Source organism: Onychostruthus taczanowskii, unplaced genomic scaffold, assembly GCF_017590055.1.
Source record: "Onychostruthus taczanowskii isolate IOZ18803 unplaced genomic scaffold, ASM1759005v1 scaffold4, whole genome shotgun sequence".
In the NCBI taxonomy this organism is placed as follows: Eukaryota; Metazoa; Chordata; class Aves; order Passeriformes; family Passeridae; genus Onychostruthus; species Onychostruthus taczanowskii.
Genome location: NW_024501459.1, coordinates 7,173,855 through 7,194,135, shown reverse-complemented (window position 1 = coordinate 7,194,135; position 20,281 = coordinate 7,173,855).

Sequence of the window (20,281 nt, the reverse complement as noted above, 5' to 3'; positions counted from 1 at the left end):
TTTGACTGGAGAGACCCCTGGGTTTGGGATGAAATTATACTTGCAGTGAAGAGACATCATAATGATAGCATTCTATGCAAAAATAAAAAAGATCCTAAGACACATTCTTTAACCCAGTCTCAGTATTGTTGTAGCCTACAGGAAAGATTTTGAACCAAAATTGCAAAGTTAGACTGACAGTAGTGCTTTTGGATGATTGCTTCTATTCATCAGACTTCCAGGCCTTAGTGAAATCAGGATGAAGAGCGTTACATTGTTTTTTCTGTAGTGGAGGCTTAGGAAAAAAATGTTGTCCTATTCACTTATTATCAAATCTGAACAGTTTGCTTTTGAAATGTTAAATGTTACCTCAGTTGAACTCTTCTTTTTAGGCAGTAGAGGTTCAGACTGCCTTTCATGGGGCTCCAAAATCAATACAGAGAATGAGAGATGGGATAATATGAATTAATCCATTAATTTAAACTTCATCTTCAAGTCATTATGCTTTAAAATGATTATGGTAAAAAAAAAAAAAAAAAAAAAAAAAAAGATTCTCATACAATAGACTCTTTTCTCAAGATTCTGGTACATTGGACTTTTTCTTTTCTCCTACGACTCACTTAGAAATCCAGAAGTCATAAAGTTTTGCCTTGTCACAAGCTATAAGTTATGGTGGCACAGCAATATTTTTTACTGTCCAGATAAAAAAGGAAATTACTAACTCCATCCTTGCCTGGTGATGCAGTTAGCTGCCTGAGGTCTCAGTGGTTTCACTTCATTTAACATGAGGAAGTATAAAACTGACATATAAAAATTCCCTTGAGCAATCATTCAAAATTGTAAAATAAACCCTTTTTGTAAGCTTTTTTGATCTATCCACACATTGATTTTTACACAGAGAGCATCTATTTTTTACAAACAAAAGGTTCTTTCATATTTTTTACATACTTACAGATTTCTAATCTGTAATTACGGATTACAAATCTAGGAAACTTTGAATATTTAATTTTTGCATATAGACTAATAGGAAATGTTGATCATACCATGGTGGTTAGAGTTCATGTATATAAGGCATTTGGAGTGATTGAAAATATATTAAGACAAATGTGCAAATACTAATGATTTCTGTGAAACACTGAAGCCACTATCAGCATTTTCCATGTAGTCCTGAAAGTGTCAGATCTGAGTGATATCAGTGCCATGAAGGAGAATGGCACCTTTCTTGTTGAAAAGAAAATGGATGGTTTGGCAGAGCCAAAACTCTTTTTCCTTCTAAACAGCTACCAGCTAATTTATACTGACGCTGCTGATCATTTTAGTCAAGCTAAAAAATTGATGAGAGTGACCAAATATCAAAGAACACTTGAAACAAACAAGTGTTCTTGCACATGGATTAGATGGAGAAGTCAGTAAGGGAAGATTTTGTTTTCAAGATTTTGAAAGGAAGCTATAAATAAAGGCATGCTCTAAATAAAGCTCATTAAAAAAAAAAACCAAAAAAACAAAATAAAAACAAAAAAAAAAAACCAAAAAAAAACCCAACAAAAAAAAAAAAAAAAAAAAAAAAGACCCAAAAAAACCTCACAAGCCAAACACCTGAGAATGATAACTGTTACTTGTTTATAATGAGGAGTTAGACTGACCTACCCATAGCCTTCTCAGAGAAACTGTATATGGTCTTTGAAATTTGTGCCATTGCAGCAATGTGAAATCATCAAAATCTCTGCTTACAAGTGGGAAAAAAATTCTCCCTTCATGGTTGTAAAGAAGAAGCTGGAAAATGGGATCCCAGAAGGCTTAAGATAGAAAAGTGAGTCATGAGACATAAAAAAGTTAAAAATATAATTCTATTGATTTTTATAGCAACCTCTTAGCTCTTTGATGTCTGCCTGAAAATCTATAAAGAGTTGTCACAGAGAGACCTTGCTGATGGCATCCAGTGCCTCTGAGCTCTTAAGTTTGGCAGGGAGAGCCTCTGCATTCAATGTCATGGTAGCAGGTTAGATCATCTCATCCTTTTCTTTATCTGTATCTTCCATGGAAGAAAAATTCATCTGCACAGGACCTGAGTGAATGAATATAGAATGTGCCACTGTTAACATTTAGGATATGATAGACTGTGTGTATGTGTCTTTTTAATTTTCTAGAAGTTAAATGTTGATTACTCAGACAATCAGTGCAAGACAAAGGAACCTGCCAAAGATAATTTAACCCACCTGCACTAGGCACCTGACTTAGACTGGGATGAATTACCCTTGAGAATTGGCCGCTTTTCCTCACTGGCTGTTACTGGAACAGGGACAACTAGGTCAGGCAAGCTGTAGCTCTTTCAGGTGCTTCATGTCAGGTGAGAGCCCTAATTGGGCCATTAGGCTTTATCCACCAGTAATGACTGTAAAAGGAAATTCCTCCTGTGAACACTGAAGCTATTGAAGCACAATGTCTTGCTTTACTGGGTGAAGTCAAGTCCCTCTGCTAGCATATGGGATATTAAGGGTATCAAAGGAAAGTTTTGTTCCATAAGAACAAAGATGTATATTTTTTTCCCTATTCTGGAACAAAATATAATTTTCAATTGAAATCTTCCAGTAAATGCTAGATTCCTAGGCTGGAGTAGGAAGCTGACAACTCGTAAGATGAAAGTGGACCATACTGGGAGTAAATAAAAGCAAAAGCTTGCAAAGAGAGTCCTCCCCAATCCTGATGTTGAATGCTTGTCCACCTGCAGGCAACAAATATAAAAACCAAAAAAAGTATTATTAACATTGATAATTTGTTTTAGGTACTTAAGTGGGTAACTTGCAAATTTTTTGTAAGTTATATGACCATAATGTACATAAAATCTCTACAGACATTGTCGTAAGCATGATATGATATCTAGATATCATATTTATTTAAGTACTATGTACTTTCTCAGTAGGCTGCTTTGTCTCAGAGGATAATAAAATACTCAGGGTCTTACAGATGGTGTCCACTTAGAGAAGCAATAGACAATTGAGTACATATAGTTATCAAGGAGAATCAAACCTGTATTTTCCTACATTTGCAGACACCAATAAGAGAGAGAAAACTCTTTGCTGATAGCTTTAAACCTCATTCTCACTGGGCTTGTTGTTTCTTTAGGCTTTATTTCAAGTGCTGGTTCTGGCTGTAACCTTGGCATTTCTAACCCAGTCATGAGAATGCTGTGGGTGTGTGACACCTTGTGACTCTTGCTGCTATTTCTGTAGCAGAAACCAGACCTCTCTATGTTATGAATGTAGGAAATATCTTTTGTGCCTGTGAATCCTTAGCTCTTACAGTGACCACAAAAGTGGGAACTGAGTGGGTTCCACACCTACTGGCTCTGGCACTCAAATAAATGTTTTCAGGTCTGCAATTTCACTGTCTTTATACACATACACACACATACTCTGCATGTGTCTGAATTGAAATATTTGAGAAAATGGCTCTCTAAAGTTTTTTCCACAAGGCTATATGCTCTCCCCATGGTAAAGACTAAGACTTTATTCCTGTTGTATAAAATGAAAAAGTTTTCACTAAGTAAACTATATCCTTGGAACTGGATTGAAATTTGAATGATCAATGGAGGAACACAGTTGCTAAGTTCTTCCTGTCAGCTACAGACCGTGTGTCATGGACTGACAGGCACTGGGCCCTAGGAGTCTGGGTCCTGCCTGTTTCATTAAGCAGTATGAGGCCAACTGTCAGCAATTAGCATGCAGAATATTAGAAGCACCATACCTGTCAAAGAGGAAAAAGGACCTCCATACAGCTATATCACTGTAATCCATTCATCAGTTTATTGAACTGAAGCTTGATAGGGGGTTTCTCAAATGCATGTGATGCCCCATACCACTAAGAGTTTTGTAGTTTGATCTCAGATTATACTGAAAGCTTTGTGCTAGCTCTTTTTCGGTTATGTGTCTGAAGTTGTTCAAAAGTAAAAGTTATTTCTTCCAGAGTGGAGTGCAGTTTGTATTTACCACATTTCCCCAGAGACACCTATTTCATGACTTAGGGAGTTAGAGGTGGATAGAAATTCATCCTTCCATTTTGTTGAGTGTGCCATCAGAGGCACCCCCTGCCCTCCTGTGGTTCTCCTGCTGTTGGCTTTCAAATTTGAGCCTCGACCACTTTATATCTGGCCACAGTGCAGTGAAATCTGGCTACAGCAAAGATGAGGAATGAGGCCAAGATATGGATTAGGCAGGTTCCACTAGATGACAGGCTGTTATGTGTGCTTTACAGAGGTGAGATGGTTTTGTGATAAGAAAGGTTTACATCTGAAAATTAAATGAAATGTGCAAGGCCAAAGATATACTTTGGTATCTTTCTGTAAGCTTCAGTGCCATTCTCAGCTACCAAACCCCCCTCTACAGCCCCCCTCCATCTCTGTCCTTTGTTGGCTGAACTGTTGGCTGAAAATCCTAGAGCTTTTGAGAGATCTTGGCATAGGTTAAAGCTGCTTGAATGTCTGGGCAGATTTCTGTGTGGAAATCTGGAAAATTGGCAGAGGACAATTTTGTGGATATTCTCTTTGTTCATTCTGTTTAATGACTGAGAACACAGTAGCACCATAAATGCATAGAGGTCATAAAAAAAAGTGTTTTTATGTAGCATCAGAGTTCAAATTTCTCATCTTCTACATCCATGGTTTACATCTGTGGTTCTCACCCTCTCTGTCTGGATGCTTAGACAGTGTTTTGTCTTTGAGAGAGATAGTAAATGTAATCATCGCCATTTTTGAACCACTTTACATTGCTGACAGCTCTCTTCCAGTCCTTAGCTCACTAGAAAAGATAAAATTTACTCAAGAAGCTTAAAATGCAGAAAGACGGACCGTACATATACTACCAAATAGTATATGCCTCGTTGTAGTGGATGACTTTTCATGTTTTGTTCAAAAATGCCTCAGTGTCCTTTTCAATGCTGACTTAAATGTCTTTTAAGACTGTCTTACTAGAAAAACAGCAAAAGCCATTGATAGAACTGGACAGCTTTCACGGGGGAGATCGTTGTGGATCATGCTGGTAGAACATAGATTCGACACTTCCTTCAGTTTCTTGAAATTTAAATGTTTACTTTTGAATGGTGGAGCTATAAACCCTTGCTGGGATTTTGGTCAGTCTAAAAAGCTGAGCATTTTATTTTACTAGAAACTGCAAGCTTGCCAGAATACAAATCTTAGTTTTTGTTTTATTGATCTACATTCTATAAACTGTATTTACTATGTCAACAAGTTTTCAATCTAATTTTGTCATGTAGTTTCATCCCAATAATTTCAATAAGTGTATACTTAAGGATATGCAGAATTTTTATATACATTGTTCTATAGCCAGGAAGCTGGATTTGCTAAATGTTTGTTAAAATCTGACATTTTTCTTAATAAGGGTTGAGAATTGTAACATTCCTGCACAGCAAACATACAGCTTGAGCAAGAAACTGTCTGAAAACCTGATACACAAGTGGGTGAAAATTGAGTCTCTCAAAATAGAGGCCTCCAAAATTTTCCCCAAGATGTCTGGCAGGAACACTGTAATGAAAATAATCAGATTTGGCATTTGTGATGTCTTACCTCTGTGGGATACCAAGAAGAGGTACTGAAACACACATTTTCCAGAGGAAAGAGTGTATCCACAGAAAGGCTTTTTAGAAGAAAGTTTCCTTTCATCTTTATTTTGAAACTCATTATTTTCCAGGATATGATGTTTCGTGACAAGTAGTTGAGATGCTGTGATAATATGACAACAGTAGTTCAATGTTCTGGAAAACTAGCAAAAGCAAAGATGCAAAATATTAAACTGAATTGCTAAGCAGATTTCCACATTTTTGTTCTACAATATTGACACTAAGTTTTATCAAAAGGAAAAAGAAGGTTCATGTTGTCAAGGTATAGGGTAGGACCAGAGTACTCCTACAAACCAGTGTATGTGTTCAAAAACTAAGCCACTAAACTTTAAAGAAGCCTATATTGAGCTATTTAGAGGAACAGTACTTATTTCACTTGTACTTGGGTGTTCATGTCAGGTAATCAGAATAAAATTAATACTGGTGTTTGAACTGTCTGTAAGGTGAATTATTCAGGTGCCAGAGCCTTTTAACATCCGTCTTCTTTTCCTCCACGTACTTAAAGATGACATCCGTAATGAGCTGTTCCATCACCTTTCCAGAGATGGAGGTGAGGCTGACTTGCCTCTAGTTTCTTGGGTCCTCCTTCTTACCCTTTGTGAAGACTGCAGTGACACTGGCTTTCGTCCAGACCTCAGGAACGTCTCCTGTTCCCTATAACTATTCAAAGACAGAGGAGAGTGGCACAACAATAGCATCTGCCAGCTCCCTCAGCACTTAGTGGCTGCAACCCATCAGAGACCACAGATTTGTGGGTATCAAGTTTGCCTAAATGATCTCTACCCTGATCCTCCTCCAACAGAGGGAGGAGACAAGTCTTTCCATCTGTACCTGGGATTCCTGAGGGCTAGCCTTCTGAAGCAAAGAAGGCATTCAGTAATTCAATGTTTTCTGTATCCTTTATCACCAGGGCACCCACCTCATTCAGCAATGAACCCACATATCCCAAGTCTTGCTTTTGTCACTGATGTACTCAAAGAACCCCTCCTTGGGGTTGACATTCCTTGTTGTCCTTGACATTCTTTGTCAGATTTAATTCCAAGTGGACCCTATCCTTCCTTGTCACATCCCTGCATACTCTGACAATGTTCCTATATTCCTCTGTCCTATTTTCCATAATCTGCAAATTTCTGTCTGCCATTTGAATTTGCCAGAAATTTCTTACTCGCTCATGCAGGTCTCCTTGTTTGGTCTCTTACTCATAGGGATAAGCTGATCTTGAGCTCAGAGAGAATAATGATTGAATATTAATGAATTTTCTTGGAGCCTTCTAGAGCCCTAACCAGTGGTGTTCCTCCAAGCAGGTCCTTGAAGAGGCTAAAGTTAGGTCTCCTTATGTCCAGAGCTGTAATATTTACTGCCCTGCTCCTTCTATGCAGTATCCTGAACTCTGCCATCTCACAGGCACTGTAACAAAGGCTGTCCCCAGATTTCACATTCCCAACCAGTCCTTCTTTGTTTGCTAGCACAACATCCAGCTCACACCTCTCCCAGTAGATCCTGACCACCTGAGTCAAAAACCTTTCATCAGTCCAGCCTTCTGGACTGCACGTGCTGAGCTGTGTTTCTGCTTTCCATCAAACATCAAGGTGGCTGAAGTTCCCCATGAGAAGCAGGGCCTATGAACAGGGTACATCCACCTCAGTTCTAGATTCAAAAAGTTGGGTTCAGCTGGACAGGAAAATTATTAGATTTGCCCTTATTTAGTATAAATATTCCTGTGCAATTTTTTTGTACATTGGCCTTCATCAGCATTTTTATCTATGTACATGGCTTGTCTAAAGATTTGCCTGTTTCAAAGCAAGCCAGAGTAAATCACTGCAAGGGTGTCCCTGGAACAATTTCACACTAAGTCCCCAAATTAAAAATATGTTTAAGAAGAAAAGTAACCTGAACCTGGGTCTCTGCAGAAGGATTTTTTATTACTCTTAATGTCCAAAAGCAGTACTTCACATTATGAACTAATGGCCTGTGAAATGTCATTTAAAAATAAAATATGTGTTTGAGTCAGAGGAATAACATCTTTGACTGTCTTATGGTTTTTTCCCTACTGTTTTGAAAGTAATTTATTTTTCTTCTACTTTTTTTTTTTTTTTTTTAGAAAAATACTTGATCTCAGGCTAAAAAAGGACAGACTTAATTACAGACCATAGCTTTTTTTTGTTTCAATTTGCACAATTTTGACAGCAGTGCTTTAAATGCAGGGACACTGGCACAGCTTAATTGAAATTCTGATGATGTTTTTTGCACTAATTGATACCCATGTTGGCAGACTGAGCTCAGCGACCCAGGAATGAATGGACAGGAAGAATGAGACTATCAGCTTAGCCTTGCAGGTGGTCTTTCCTGATCAAGATTAAAGAACATTGGCAGGGCACCACAGGAGAGCTAGCACTGCTGATACCCTATGCTATTCTCATTTTGTATTTAAGCACAGGATTTCAGTGTTCAGGCTGAGATTTTCAGTCTGACTCCATTTGCAGTAGTAATAATAATAATATCGAAAAAATACTGAGAAATTACTTGATCATACTGTGTAAGGAAGTTGGCAAGGAGAAAATGCCAGGTACAAAAGAGGCTTTTAATCTTGTAGAAAAAAAGATAGGTGAGAACTAATGATTTGTCTTGGATTTAGCATGAACTCAGATTAGTATGAGATACAGATTAATAATGTGGTAGAAGTAGGGTGTTAATAAGCTCTGGAAGAAACTTCCAAGGGTGTGTTAAAATCCGTGTCCTTCAAAGTCTAACACAGGGTCTTGGTCTCAGCACAAATAAAACTGCCATGATATCACATGGCCTACTACATATACAAGAGCAGTCTAGACAGTTCTGACCCTTAAAGACTATTAAACCTGTTAATTCTTACTTTTTACAAAGTATATTAATCAGAATTTAAGAAAACAGATAAGTAGCATTGTTACCATTGCACAGATATAGGGGCTGTATATCAGGGAGGTTAAATCACTTCTTATAAGATGTTCAAGAAGCCAATGCATAAAAAGTAATGGCTTATAAAGTAATACACAACCACTTTGTCACATTGTGCTTTATCAACTGGGCACAGTAATCTTTGGAAAAAACCTCACAGATGCAGTTAATTTCATTTTATATTTAAAAACAAAGCAGGAGACTAATATTTGGTAATTGAAAACAAAAAAATGACAGAGCATTAGATTAGACTGACATAATGATCTCTTCTCTCAGTGCCTCTAGAATGTACATAGGACTCTCTTAAATTAGTAGGTGAAAAAAAAATATAGCCTAAACCCCATTTCAGTTCTTTCAGAAGCCTCCTTATAGGAAGCTATTTTTGAAGACAATCTTATCCCATTTGGCAAATGTTTGCATGAAGAACTTCTATTTATTTTTTAAATTAAAGAGTATAACAATAAATGGCTTAGGGTTAGGGCAATGACTGCAGCAGTTTTCCTTGATAGGGAGAGGCTTTGTTGAAACTGTGGGGCTGAAAAAGCTGACAGGGCACTTAATCTGGCTTCCTGATAATTGAAAATGAGATGGCCTATTGGCCTGAGATGTGCATTTGGTTTTTTATGGAGCTGTACCAAGTCAGATCTTAAGGTGGAATGTATAAATGGCTTTAGTACATGTGTGCCAGACTATTTCTTGTTGCTTTTAGTCTCATAAGGTAGAGCAAGTACTATATAAACCCCAACCCAAAACCTGCTAAATTTCTATTGATGACAAACTATGCAAGAATGACTGTAAACAGAAGGGGACAAGATAATAAAAAAATACATAAGCATTTTGAAATTTTGCCATATTGTTTATATTGAATTCAATATCTCTATTGCACAGCATAGTCAGCTGCCAAGATTTTGTGCATGACAGGCTGTGCCAACATTTGTATTCAGATGCTCCAAATCTTGGGAGGAGAAGGAAAAAAGACACTTTAAATTAATAAGACAGTACAGACCTTTCTCCATAACATACTGAAACATTCTCTGGTACTAAATGTGATCAGCAAGCAGTTCTGAATGCACTATCACATTCATCACTGATGTTTATTAATATCATATTTCTAGGGCAATAAATCCAGGTTATTGCTAGACTGATATTGTTCTTAAGAACTAAGGTTCATTGACCTAGAATTAGGTTTAAGAATAAGCTCTTTCCCTAAGACTGGGTGTCTTGCACACATGTAGGCAGACACACATTTTCACAAACGGTATAAATTTGAATTTAAATCTCTCTACTGTACCTGCTGATCATAGATAACTGCATTATTTTTAAAAACAATTAAATTCCATTGTTATCAATTGTCTGCAGCTTGGAGAGCTCACAGAGGGATGGCACTTTCAGAGCTGAGCAGAGACTACTTACGCTTAGTTTGCTTCCTCTGGTTGGTTGGGAATGGTCACAATGCAGGGCTTGTTTTGCTCCTGGCCCTGCACAGATCAGCAGAAGAGTGAGTTTAAGACACCCTTAGAAGTGTCACTGGCAGAGGAAACTGGGAGCTGAAATCCTACCCATAAGATCTATGGGAGATGGAGTGAAATGGGAACTTGAAGTCCTACTATGTGTTTGAATAATCAGTCCTTCACCTGAGGGGCTGGTCAGCTGGACATTTGCCCATGATATGAAAAAAGGGATGAGAGAAAAAAGGAAATTCTAGCAGAATATAGTCAGGATTTAGGAAGTCTCTTAAGTTTGTATGCTACAGGTAAGCTTATCAGGTAGGACAATAGCAATATGATTAAGTCACTTGAATTAGATTGGATCTTATTAGAATGGATGCATTCTAGTTTTTATGTTTAAAAATGCTGCTTTTTTTTTTTTTTTTTGGTGGGTGGGCACTGTTTTCATTTAGATTTAGAAGGTGCAAGAACATGCAAATGCAGCAGCAAAATCATATAATCATTTTTGATTCAAAATCAATGGCCCTCAGAGAACCATGCAGCAGCTCATTCATCAACAGGATGGTGAGCAGGAATGTAAAGTGTGCTTTACAAAAAGGTGGGTATTGCACATGCTGAGCCTGATTCTTCTCTCATCTACACTGTTAACACATAGGAGTAACAGCACTGAAATCTGCATTGTTATGGTGGTACATGAGAAGGAAGTCAGGCTTTCCGTGTGTCAAACTCTCATCTTCTCTGTCTGGGAAGAAGATCCATCTGAAATGCTTTGGAGGCTACATTCATCTAAAATGCTCAGCTGAACCAGCACTTAAAAATTGATATTTTCTTGTGTTCTTTGAAGCACTTAGCTAAATAATTTGAAATACATTATTACAGAGGCAGTCACTGTCACCACCAGAGTCAATGTTCCTTTAGAATGTCCATTTTATGAATCTTGTTTGGAGTATTTTCCATAATAACTCAACCATTTTAATTTGCTTTGGGCCAGGGCACAGCAAGTTTGCAGCCTTTGTAAATTCCCCCTAAAAAGGCAAGAAAAACCTTTGTTTTTCTTGTTTCTTTCTTCAGAATAAAAAAAAAAAAAAAAAGATGAAAGTTTTTTGCTTTTCTAGCTGAAGGTGTGCATAATAATGTGCAAAATGTCTTTGTTATTTTGAATGTTGAGGCAGAGGTTAAAATAAATAACACTATTATCCTACAAAAAAAAAAAAAAAAATCTGCAAAGTTAATACATAGCTTCATGTACTATTTCCCCTGCCAAGAAAACTCTCAACAACAATCTTTCAACAGATCACCCCTAATATTCTATGCTCAATTTTGACTTTCAAGTCAAACAGCTAAAACTTGATTTGTACCTTAATCCTGGATCCTTCCTATCCTTCTGAAGACATGGCGGAATTCAACCATTCCCTTTCTAAAGATGGTGAAATTGAGAGGGTATAGTTTTGTAAATATTGTGACACCTAGACTTGAGAAGCTCCTTGTTCCACAGAAGAGAAAACAAAAGCCAAAAAAATTATGATAGGACTGAAAGAAGGCCCACAGTTTGTGTGGAGGATGGAGGAGTTTTCCATTTATCAATTTTTCAGTGGGAGTTTCCTGAGAATGTTACAATTTTTTAGGAGGCACAGTTTCTTATTGCATGAACTGCAAAGAGGCATCAAGAAAAGAAGTATTTATGTTACCAATGAAGAAAATGGTAGTTTCTTCTCACATCACAAGTGGACTAAAAGGTTTTGAGTACAATTTACAGTAAGTCAGGCATTTTCTCTGATTTTATTTTATGATCATTTTTTAAACCAAAGAAAAAAGTCTGTAGAAAGCCCCTGATTATGGAAGAGAGTGAAAACATTCAGGGTTTTTCTATGCACATTTTCTTTTTGAATCATGCTTTTGATATGTTTGCAATGCTAAAAACGATCCTGGTGTTGAAGTCACTTTTCTGTCTCACCAGCAAACTTTCTTTCAGACTTGCAAGGTAACACCTACAATCACCCATGAGGAATGCTGCCCAGGTTGGTGGGCAGAAGAATATTGATCTGAGAACATCCACGTATTCCTGGCTGGTGTTTTAACACAGTAATAGGTTGGTTAAGGCTTCCCTTCAACACTTGCAGCCTTGTTTAGGGTCAAGGTTGCACCACCTGCCCCGGCCCCTGAGTACTGCAGAGAGCCAAAGCCCAGTAGCTGCAAGAGTTATCTCCTTCCTTGGATGCTGTTCAACATAGATGCTGAAGTATTTTACTGTGGCATGCTCTTTGATATTTTTCTTGCTATGAATATTATGATTGTTTGATATTTTGTATTAGTTATACTCCATTTAATGAAAAATGTTTCTGCTTGTGAAAGTTTTGCTAGATTTTAAGTACATGGGTTGAAGTTTTCCCAAATGGGTATTTGCTTCAGCTGATTTCTTTCCTTTTATTCTGTCTTTCTCTTGAAGTTCCTTTCAAAAACGTTCTGGTTATTTTCAGTAAGCAGGTTTGAAAAGCGGCAGAAATACCCTTTTAACCCAAAACAAGAAAACAAAGGAAATTCTCTTTGAAGATCTCAAGCATCCCTCTGCTTTGGAGCAAGGCATTTAGTAGAAAAGGAGCTTTTTGTGCTCTGTTTTGTGGCTGTGTTTCTTGCCAATCTTGTGTTTGGCCAATTTTTGCGCCTTTGGAAAACTGCAGTTTACACACCCACATGAAGTTGGAGAGACAACTTGGATTTCATCAGCAAGGTCAGGAATGAGGAGATGGAGGCTCCTTCCTTGGGGTTTGCTACCAGTTACTGCTTTTGTTCCCATTGCAGAGTGGGCTGGGCTGGGAGAAGGAATGGAGCACCTCTCCTAGGGAGAAAGACTGAGAGAGTTGGGGTTATTCAGCCCGGAGAAGAGAAGGCTCCAGGGAGACCTCATTGCAGCCTTTTAGTCCATAGAGGGGATTTGTAAATAAGAGAAAGTGACTTTTTACATGGGCAGGAACTGAAAGAACTAGCAGAAATGGTCTTAAGCTGAAAGAGGACCTATTTAGTTTAGATGCTAGGAAGAAATTCCGTATTTTGAGGGTGGTGAGGCACCTTCAGAATTACTTGTTTGACTACTAATTCCAAAGCTAATGCTTTTTGTTTATTTGGGTTTTTTAATTTTTTTTTTTTGTTTTGGAGCTCTGTATATGAGCATCAATATTTAGTTATTTGTCTCCTCCGACCCATTTTAGAATCACTTTATAAGATGAAGAAAAAACCCCAGTATATTACTTTTTGCCTTTTTTTTTTATTTTTCCCCAAAAATTTTCAAATCTGAAGTGGTTTCAGAGAATGGAGCTTATCTTACTTGGAAATGAAAATATTTAGAAAAGATCCTTCCCATTCTGCTATCAATATTTCATCTATGTGAGATACCAAGATTCATTCAGCAGTTAAAAAGCATTGGAATAAGTTCTTTGAGTGTTCTGTTTCTTTCTAGTTTAATTTTTCTGAGGTTGTTATCTGATTTGCTGTTTAATAAGTAAAGAAGTATTACATTTTAAAAGTTGGGAGCCAAACTTCTGCTTCTTAGAGCAGTGTAAATCCAGTGTACTCTGCCCTAGGGTCATTACACTACTTACAGAATGATCCAGTCAAAAACAAAAAGGTAGTTATGCGTGAATATTTTGTGAGTTGTGTATCTGTGTTCAATATTTGTGTGTGTATATATACATAAGGACTTTTCAGCAAAGTACTGATTTATCTTTTACTAATACTATCAGTCCAAAGAATTTCTTTGATTGTGACCTTTAATGTAATTTTTTTCAATTTACTGTTTAGCAGCTGACTTTAAAATATTTCAAATAGAGCTATTTAATATAGCCCATTACAATTTTCCAACCTCATCATAATCTATTTTTCTAACAGGGTCACCTTTAACGTATGATGGGATAAAAGTATTTTATTAACATCTATTCTTTTTATAAGCATGTCTGATTGAAAGCTGCAATTTTTTTTACCCATAAGATTTTAAAAAAGAATCACACACAACTTTGAAAAATTCAAAAATGGGTTATTCTTGGATAAAAGTATTTTCTCCTCTGCCAGTCGTCTTCTGTCTTGAATAATATTTTGTAATCTTCCACTGACAACTGACTCTGAAAGATGTCTAATCTGTCCTTACACATGGCATATAGCTGCAGTTTGCTATAATATCTGTTTCTGCTGCAAAAGACATTTATAATACTTTCTACATAATTTAAATGTACTGTGTAGTTTCCTCATTTTGGGGAGAAAAGAAGAAGGCAATTCAGAGCTCCACTGCTGGGGGCTGTCTGTTAATCTTCTTCCATTGTTTTATTTACATAGATTTATGAAATCCCAGCAGAATTATATTTGTTTGTGTGTAGTGCTGCTACTTTGATACAAGGAGGAAGTAGTGGCTCTGCCCCTCATACACAAATTCGTCAAAATGTTTATTCAATTTCAGGCTCATTTGTTTAATCTTTCAGACAACAATAGGAATATAGAAAGCTGATCAACAGGACTTTTGTTTCAACCAAACTCTAAAAATACAGATTTTTTTTTATCTGGAAGGAGGTTTATTTCTGGTCTGCTCTGACAGAAGGATGATAGGTTTCTATCTCTTAGTCTAATTAATACCTTTAATCTTTTTTAATGGTTAAACAGTCTCCCTTTAGTTGCAAAGCAGAGAAGAGATAAAGGCACACAAGGCTGGAGGTTAATCCCTGTATTTTATTTCTTAATTTCTGCTATAGGGATTCCCTTTCCTTCATTTCTGTTTACTTTTAAGAACTCCTCAGATGCTGGCAGAAAGAGACAACAAAATTTTGATTAGGGCTATCACTCAAGATTAGGCAGACATTAAACTTTTTGGAATTTAAAGAGAAATAATTGTTAGCTGAACAAACAGGCTGATCTGGTTCTATATCCACGATTTTGTAATAATGACTAAGAAGGAAACAAAAAAATAATACTTTCATGTTTTGTTCAGCTAGTACACTCTGCCTTGCATTGTTCAAGAATAGATTCTATGGGAAATGTTGTAGCACAAACAGGTATGGTTGAAAATTATTAGATAGTTGACTTAAGATAATTCTGTATGCATTTTCATTGGTTTCTATCAGTGTTAGGCTATTTCTTCATAGACAAAATCTAATGCCAATGTTATGTTAGCTTAAGTATGAAATGAAAAATGCACAGAACTTTAATGGCATTTTATTTAATATGCTCTCACCCTATAAGTAGAATTTGAGATTTTCATTTGAGTAATTTTTGAGATGGTTTAAAGGACATTCTGAGAGGAAAAAAAAAATCTCATGTTGGTAGAACTGTAGTAATAAGTGGCGTGGGTGACATTTTTGCCTCGTTTCTTCTGGAAAAAAAAAAACCCAAAGAACACCAAACCAAAACAAAGCTAAGCTATTTTCTCTGGATAGCCTACACAATGTTGAAATTGAATGAATTGTTCTTTATAGGCCATAAGGACTTATTTCAGAAAGAGTTTGATGATAAAAATCACCTTTTCTTGACTTTTCCATTTAGAATTTTAATGTTTTTAAGTGAACTGTAGATGTTGGAGTATTCTGCAAATAAGATTAGAAGCTCTGATGTCACCCTTCCAAAGAGATTAAAGATTTAGGATTTGGGCTCAGACATGTCCATGTCCTCAAAGTCTTTGAAAAAATTGGATTTGTTGTTTTTATTTTCCTTTGTATACGAAAAAATACTGTTTCATTATGTGATGCTTGCATGCTAGAAAAGCTTGAATAAATGCCTTTCCATTTGCCAGTGAACTGATAATGACTGTGTTCTGTACAGAAATTCTTTAAGGAAAAACACAAATCCAAAGACCACCTGCTTGAGATATAAAAGTTAGAAAAGAGCAGATAGTGCTTGTATTTTTTATGAGTGCTTCTTTCACTTTGGAAAGTTACAACAACTTTATAAAGACTCATGCTTCTTTGTACACAACATACTTGTTCGGAGCCAGTTGACAACAGAAGTTGGCAATAAGTGCCAATATTGACACAACATCTGCAATATGAGTTTTCTGCACTACGGCTGCACTCAGCTCTGCCACGCTCTTGCCTGTGGTGCTCATGTTCTCCCCACATGCCCAACAGCCACAGGATTGCAGCAGGAGAGCTTCTTCCTGGTCACCTCTTTCCCCCCAGGAGAGAGCCTGTTCAGGGGTGCAATGATGTCTGGGGCTGGTCCTTTGGGAGGCTGACATGAAATCATTCCTGTCTGGGAAGCAATCAAGCAGAGTAGTTTTCAGATTAAGAGATGTCTGGAAAGAGGGAATTTTGAGTTCTTGTCATTTGATACATGTTGCATAGATGAAATGGCAATTTAGCATGTTTGTTGTCAGTACCTAGGCAAAACAATATTTGAAAAGAAAGGTGGTGTCCTTCTGTTGGCATTTTGGAAAAAGTATGCACATTCCAAGGCACATATGTCACACCTATAAAATATCTCTTACTGGTTTATATTATGGGGATTAATAAACTAAATACTGGATTTAAAGGTCAGGATTCTAGCTGAATGTTTTATAATGTATGAGGTACTTTTACAAGAGGTTCATAAATTTGCTATAGTTTGGACCCCTCAACTGCTTAAAATTTAAGTATATGCATAATTGTTTTCCTGAAATGGATGTACTTTTTCAAATCTGGTGTGAATAAACCCTTGATGTCAATTATTCTTGTTCACTGTGAATTAGAAAACAAAATTATAAAATGTTCAGGTTTTTTTCCTCTGTTTCAAACTATTGATTTCTGGATCTGCTCTAAATTATTCAAGCTGAATAGAAGTTGAGCCAATGAAGAGTGTTATAAAATATAAATAGGAAAATGGGGTTTCATTTCACTTTGCTCCAATTTTTTGAAGAAGTAGCTTTTTGGCAGAAAAGAGGAACAGGTCCAAGCAGCCCAAGAGTCTGGTTCCAGGTTACCCCAGATTTTTGGATGGAAGAATTCCTAATTTGAAACAAACAATATAGTAGCTGTGATAATATCACAGACTGCGAGCTCTGGGACTACTGAGTCTGGGACTACCTGGCCTTCATGGGAATTTGGGGGCCGGGTTTTCCCAAGGGACTCCTCCTTGGACCATGGAAATCAGGAGGGTGAAGCTTGTGTCTGTGATAGGATCTTAGGTAGCTTTGCTGTTGCCTGTTGAATTTTGACCTTTTACATGGCCTGAAACGCTGTTCAAATGTAATGGGTTGGGGAATTTCTCTGATGTGCAGTTCTTTGGAACATTCCATACCACAGTTTGTGATGACAAAGGTCATAAAGTCTGAGTTAAAAATCTTGTTAATTTGTAAGGCATTATTGTGTTTGCCCCTGCAAGAAGGACTTAATTTATTTTTGGGGCAGATAGACGCTCTAATAACACAAATAATTAGCATTATGTATCCTTTATGAGGGATTTAAAATGAAAAGCATGTTGCCTTTATAGATTAGTTCATTACACATGAATATATGGTAAAACATCCATTATAATTTAGTACTTCGCAAACATGAGTATCTTTCTAATGAAGAATGAGGCAATGAGTCTTCTTACATTGGTCTCACCTCACTATCAGGAAGATATTGGCAAATACAGAGAGCAGAAGAAAAGTTGTGCAATAACTTCTAACTCATTCACATCCTCCAAACTGCCTTTCCATATATGTTGCTTAAGAATGTTTTTTTTTCGTATTTAAAAAACATATCTGGTCCCTGCCTCTCTAGGCTGGATCGTGCTTGGGAGTTTTTGATTTCTGCAACCTGTCCTTTGAATAAATGATTTCTCATTTTTACCTTCACAACCTTAATAGAAATAAATTAAAAATTGAAAAGGGGACAGGAGAAATAGCCTCCATCATGGTGATAGGTGGAAAACCTAAAAATGCATAATATGATAGTGGTCTAGAATATTCAGAGGGTCAGGCCTTCACAAGAAATTATTTAGTGCATTAGAATTAAGTGTAATAGCCTAAAATATTGTCTGAATATATGTAAAGCTTCCTGACTGGTAAGTCTATTAGTCTTTGGAATAGTTGCAAGAAAAGTGTTAGAAGCCAATGACTTGATAATTAAATGTTACACTGGAAAATTTGTTACAGGAAATTATTCTTCTTTGGTTTGTGAATAAACCAGGTTACTTAATAAGACTTCTGAATCTGTAGTATATCCATTCACAGGATAATTTCTTTTGCAATAAAGGAAATTTCTTTTCTCCAGAAAGCTTTAGCACAATTTCTGTCTCTCTTTTGGTGATAGTTTTGGGATCACAGGCATCTCTTGGATTGCCACGTTACCATTAACATTTGTTAGTCTCTGTAAGTTAGCTATCAACATCACAAAAATACCCAACAAATATCACCTACAGCCACTTTATTAGGGCAGGGAATTCACAACCAATTCTGATCTTGCAAGCTAAAATTCAAACATGTTTAGTAGAGATGGAGAAAAGAAAGGATGACTATAGAATTTTTTTTTTGATTGAAACAAACATGAACCCCCTTGGTAAAAAGAGGGCAGCTAGAGCAAAATTCCCATTCAGAAACAGGCATCCAGTATTTTCCTATCTTCTTTATCTACAGGGTATTTTAAAAATGAATTAGATACTGAAGCAATTAAGCCATAATGCAGTATTTTCTGAACTACTCATTGACTCATCCCAGTCTTAAACAGATAATTGTCAATAACACAATAAACATTTATAGCCTGTGTATGCCCCTTATGAGAAGTACTTTCCTGTTGTTATGTGTACTTTCCAGGGAAAGTGCACTTTGCCCAAATACTATTGTATAAATTGTCCTTTACTACAGATGTTTTATGCATGAAAATAAACACCAAGATTTTATACATAAGGCCCTTTTGAGTTTTGAAGAAGCACCATTTTTTATATTTTACTCATATAAACTAATTTCTGTTTTCACCATAGCTCCTACTTGAAAGCTAGGAACGCTGTGATCCTGCTTCACAGTTTTGAAGTATTTATTCTAAAAAATAACATTCTGTAAGGCACCTCTGAGTGACACTGTTGTGCTCCCTCTGAGTCAAATTCTCTCAGATAAATCTGGTTGTCACTTTTGTTATTGTGAAAGACTCATATTTTTGACTGCATTTACATGCTTGCTATGGAATCTGAACAACAATGTACAGGGATGAAGTTTTATTAAAGGAAAAATATTGAGTCTACAGAGTTTGATAAACGTGAAGAAGTACATGCTTTTTTTGGGAATATAATATCAGGGATTTCAAGGCTTTTTTTTTTTTTTTTTTTTTTTCTTCTTGCACCAATAAAACTTTAGAATAAAAAAGGACTTTCTCTCAAAGTCAATAGGCCACACAATTATTTTTCACCATTGTTTTCATCTCATATTCATTCCTGAAGAAAACCTGTTTCATTACAGTATCCACTGGTGTGTGTAAGGAAGGTCACAAAGCCAGATGTAGTCATGAATCATTACAGAGGCAGAAGCAGCTACGTTTGGTCAATACCAAAAGTTCTGCCATCCATTTGTTCTTGCACCTCCTGTCCACACCATTTCTCCAATATACATATTCAAAATGTCTCAGAGAGAGATGCTTTATTGAAAAGCTAATGCCTTGCATCTTCAGAGTGCCTGCATTATCTCTTAAAATAATAAATGTGGGGTTTTTTTTCCAGAATTCTGAACTCAAAAAAATCTCCCAGTATATAAATTCAGAATGAAAGTGCAGATCTCAAAGCTATAAACAACTCATTAGCAATATTAAATAGAATTTTTGTCCCTAAAATCTTTCTTATTTTGTCCCACACATACCCTCCACAGAAGGCTGCTGCTGCCAGAAAGACCAAGGTGCTGGATGTCTGACTCTTTATGGAGGTCAGAAAACAGCTTGTCCAAGTTCAAAGATATATAGAAGCTGTCAGTATGAGATCTGAGAACTGAACAGATGTGTCAGGAAAATAGGCAGAATGGTCTCCTCTTACATGATCATAACCTGGGCAGCTCTGGGCATCACAGCCTACTCAGGGTACTGAGTGCCGATGACATGGACAGAGAGACTCAACCCGGGATGGAGGTGTGACATTTCTGACCGGCTGTCAGAGCACCTCTGTGAGGGGAGTGACACCGTCCATGCGGGTGACATGTTCAGTGAAAGCATGGACATGTTCAGTAAAACCCACACTGAAAGGAAAAAGGATGGCCATTATAATTGTCTCAGTCTCACAGCAAAGCTTATGCAAAGGCGTTTGTGTGGCAGTGATGAGACTACCTCTGCAAATGTGTATGTTTACTAAATTAACCGCAGAATGTCTAATTTATTTCTTTT